Consider the following 5,395-nt stretch of genomic DNA (forward strand, 5'->3'; position numbering starts at 1 on the left):
TTCGAACATTGTAGATTCACGCTGTGAATCTAAACTATAAGTATTTCAATTTGTAACATTCACAATATGAAAAATCTCGAACAGTTCAGATTCACATTGAAAGTCTTAATTACTATTATGCACACTGTGAATCTGAGAAGGTTTAAAAAAAAAAAAAAAAACTCGATCATTGTATATTCACGCTGTGAATATAAACTGTAAATATTTCAAATTTTAACGTTTACAATGTGAAAAAAGCTCTGACCAGTTCAGATTCACACTGTAAATCTGACTTATTATTATGCACACCGTGAATCTGAGAAGGTTCACAATATGAATCTGAACAGGTTCACAATGTGAATTAAAACTGAAATATCGTTTTTTTTAAACATGAGTATGAATCTATGTTTAAAAAGTACAAAAAATATGAATTTTGATATATTTATTATTTTTTTTCTATAAAAAAATAAACCTTAACTTTTTTCTTCAAAGAAAATTAAGTGGGTTTTTTTCGAAAAAAAAAATTCGTTTTTATATATATCATTATGGATATTTATGGAAAGATGACGAAAAATCGTGAACAACGATATATTCGATTTTTTTTTCGATAAAAAACATGGCCTAAAAAAAATTTTAAACGAAAAAAGTGGTGGGTTTTTTTTTGTAAAGGATAGATTTTTTGGTATAATCTGGTGTGTGTGCGTCCAATGTAAAAATGTACATCTATTTCCTTGGCCGTTGATCGTTATGATTTCCGACGCTCATGATTGGTTCATTGGTTCTTTGGTAGATTTCCGACGCTCACAAATAATTCCTTAGTTCTTTGGTTAATTATGGTTCTCTATTGAAACTTATATATATATATATATATATATATATATATATATATATATATATATATATATATACACACACACACACACATAGGGTTGAGATCGGTTGACAACTCATATTTTCCCGAGAACCCGAGAACTAAAAGTGGAGCGTTGGATCAAAAGTCATTCATTAAAGACATGATCGTTATCTTACCAATCTCATTTAATGTTTAATTTTTTTGTGTTATTTAACATATTAATATAAATGTCTAAAAATTTACATCATAAGTCAAATTTTCATATTTTTTTTTAAATAGTATTTTTTTTGTTTTTTTTAAATGCAGGTTTTTTATTTTTTTATAGAAAACATGAACTTTTGAAAACAATTGAAAAAATATTTTTTAAAAAAAACTGCATTTTTTAAAAAAAAAAACTGCATTTTTAAATAAAAAAACTGCACTTTTTACAAAAAAATTGTAAGTTTTTTTTAAAGAAAGTTACATTTTTTTCTAAAAAAACTGTATTTAAAAAAAAAACCACATGTTTTTTAGAGTAAATTTTTAGGTGCATATGTGCATATTTTTTCAAATGCACATATGTACATTTCTTATACTATAATATTTGTAAGTAAATCATATCAAATCTCATATTTTTTAATTAATCTATAAACATAATAGTACATATTTTATTCAACACAAAATAAAATATAAAAAATAAAAAATGCTACACATTTCAAAGCGTTTTCATGTCTTCATGTTAATATTTTCATATTTTCTTCAATTTATCATTTTTCACCTCTTCAATATTCACCACAATTTTTTTCAAATCTACAAGAAAAAAAATCGGTTAATGCATAAACACTCATAATTAATAATAAAAAAGGAAATGGAAAAGGAAAAGGAAAAGTATGACATATCATATAATTTAAAATTTTAAAAACTTACCTGGTAACCTTGTAAATCTTTCATATTGTTCTTAAGCCTGCCCTATAAACATTTCCACCCCTGTAACAATTTTGGCTCCATATTCTCCTACTTCCCTAAGTAATCTGGTAATTTTAGGTGTGTAAACAACATCAAATACCAATGCATACTTTAGTGGACTATACTACTCTACACATATATGATCCTTATATGAAGTACACCAAATTACATCATGCTTGAGGGAGGAAATGGAAATAAAATTAAATCTGTAAAAAGTTTTTTAAGTGATTTTGTATGTGATAGATGGTCTTAGATCATGTAGTGCATATTTGAGCAATTACAGTCAGTAGTTAGGATATTCATAATCTATTGGGCTGTTTTTTTTGGAAATGGCGTAGGTTGTAAATCCGGTTTGCTTGCATTTGTATTTTGTTAGAGTGGTGTCTTAATTTAGGGATCTTATTTTATTGAGAATTATTAGGTTGAAGCTTTGGCTTTTCCTAGCATCTGTTCAAAATGATATAAAAACAGTTTACCTGAGGATTTTGTAAGTTGAATGCTATAAGATTTCTATCTGGTGTTGCAACAACCATCAAAGGATGTCTCATTGTAAGTCCATAGCAACAATCAGGTAGTTGTTGTGTGTGGACTGGATTCTGTTGTCTGAAACCCCAATACCTAAAAAAGATGACATAACATAAAAACATATAATACTAAAAACTAAAAAAAGAGCCATAAACACAAACAATATAACAATATATCATTTTGAACAAATTACTCACTTGCAAAGATCACTAGTTTATGCTATTTCAGAAAGATTAAAAGAATTGGCTTTAGCAAGATATCTAGAATGAAGTGAGTATTCTTTAGCAGCAGAAAGTTTTGGGCCCCGAAGATCACCTAACCCTAACATTTTAGCAAAATTAAATCCATTTTGTGCTCAAGCAGTTCTTTCCCATTGTTCCTTATGCCTTTGATCAAGATCTTTAATTATAGACATAAAAGCAGGATCTAAATACTCGATCAAGACTCTTAAGCTGAAAGAAAAGATAGCTTGCATATGCTAAATTCAACAACATGATCATTTGCTTCAATATTAAACATTATGTCCTGCATAAGAAATTTAACCAAAAAAAAAAGTTAGGGTAAAAATGTTGTTGTAAACTTAAGTGATTTTGTATAAATTTCCCTATTGAAATATATGTAGTGTAAACTGCTAAGTGTATTCATATATACGACCATACAAATGACTAAAAGTGATACCAGAGATCTAAATTCCACCATACAAAGGAATGGAATCAGATTCCAAAATGGTGAATTGCTTGGTTGAAACGGATGAAATGTTGGATAATGCACAATGGCACCAGGAAAAAAAAGCACAAACAATAACTAACAACATGTTTGATAAGGTGGATCCTAACAATGATTTTTGAACAACCTTATCTGTAATAAAACCTTATCTGGTCACTCAAAGAAACCTTTAACTTATGAGAAGAACATAAATGTTGAAATAAACATTCAGAAAATGAGATTAATGATTTACCTGAGTGTAGTTGTAGGTACTTGATTGTCAGAGTTTTCATTTCGATTTATTGGTGGTTATATGTGGTATAGATCCGGTTAGGTCAATTTGGCAATAGATGCTTGTATAATCAAATACTTGATCGGCATAGGATCATCTTCTCTAATCAAAGGCCGATTTGGTAGTGGAAGCTTCTTTAATCAAATACTCGATCAATCGTCCGAAATACAGTGGAGATGCGAATTTTGTTTTGTTTTTTTATAGAGAAGTCTGCAAACACGGATTCATCAATATGAAGACGATGAGTGAAGACATTTAACTCCATCTCAGACTTCATCGATAACCAGATACAAACGCAATAAGATCTATTCCGGGAGGTGATTACAATGTAGGTTTTAATGGAGGCAGATATGATGTAGGTTTAGGAGGAGACGATGGTGGTGATGTTGTTTTTAAGGAAGATCGGCGTACTCGATTCTCTCCGATGTTATCCTGATCAAATGAATCGTCGTCTCGAAGGCATAAAGATGTGTGTGTATATGTGTGTGTTTGTGTTTGTGGGGGAGAAATAGAGGGGGGAAACGATGAGGAAGCCGATCAATTGATGGGGGTGACGATTATTGGAGGCGGCCATGGATTTCAAACGATGGCTTCATCCAACAATCAATGATGAAGATGTGATGTAGGTGTAGAAAGAGAGAGAGAGAGAGAGAGAGAGAGAGGCAGGATGAAGAGAGAGAGAGAGATAGGAGAAAAGTTAACGTGATTAAATCTGAAAAGGGGGAATCAATTACACTGTCCCAAAAATACCCCTGACTCTTTTTAATAAGATGTCCTCGTCCATTTTTATTTTCACATATTTACAAATATACCACAAAGCATCCTAACCCTCTATTATTTTAATCTAACGATCATTGTTTAGTTCTCGGGTTTTCAGGAAACTTTGAGTTTTCAAATGATCATATATATATATATATATATATATATATATATATATATATATATATATATATATATATATATATATATATATATATCATTATATGATCATTTGAAAACTCAAAGTTTCCTGAAAAACAGGGTTTTTATATATAATAATGATATATATATATATATATATATATATATATATATATATATATATATATATATATATCATTATTATATATAAAAACCTTGTTTTTCTGGTGCCTTCAAAATCAAATTTCTGACCTTCACTAAACGCCACGTCACCTACATTCTAACGACGCCATTGACGTCGAGTCACACCGCCTCATTTTCTCCGGTGCACCGTTTTGGTAGGTTCGATTTCAATGTAAAACAAAGACAATTATCCAATCTATTTAATTTTTTTATCTGAAATACTTTGGTCTAATTTCAAGAACAACTATCTTGTTGCAGAAGGTAAAGTGGTAAACCTTTAATTTGAAATAATATTTACAGTTTTATCATTATATTCATTTAAATGTGACAATTAACAATATGAATGCATCGTTATTAAAAAAGCTTCATGGATAAGTGATTAATTGCAATGCAGAAGAGAAACATTAAAGATTGCAAATGTGGAAGTTAGTCACTTTCTGATTTGGACATATATAGGAGCTCTTGTTGGATTAATCAAAAAAAAAATTCATATTTCTATTATTACAAACAAGTATAATATAGGGAAAAAAACATATGTATATTTCATTCTTTCAGCAAGATATATCTATTGCTGCAAATAAGATTATTAGGGCAGACATGGGAGAACTTTATCACATTAATTTTATAAGGAAGACCTCTTGCACATACTAATATACCTTATTTGTGACGATAATAATAGGAATAGATGATTATTGGTTTTGCAAACAACTAAGTTTTTTAGTAGATTACATTTTTGGTCCCCAATTAGATTACATTACATTTTTTAGTAGATTACATTCAAGCAAGATCCATGAAACAAAGAATGAGGGTTCTGAATTTTCATTTTAAATAATCTTTTCAAGCTTTTGGTAGGCTTTTTGACTATGAATAAATAACCTTATCTAGAATGAAAAACAAGACAACAAGATTGCTTGAAATCAACTTATCTAAATAATAAACTTTTGTAACCATAGAAATAATGTTGAGTATATCTTCATATATTTTACATAATATCAGCGCTTTCTGGAAAGATT

This window comes from Lactuca sativa, chromosome 3, assembly GCF_002870075.4.
Source record: "Lactuca sativa cultivar Salinas chromosome 3, Lsat_Salinas_v11, whole genome shotgun sequence".
NCBI classification, from domain to species: domain Eukaryota; kingdom Viridiplantae; phylum Streptophyta; class Magnoliopsida; order Asterales; family Asteraceae; genus Lactuca; species Lactuca sativa.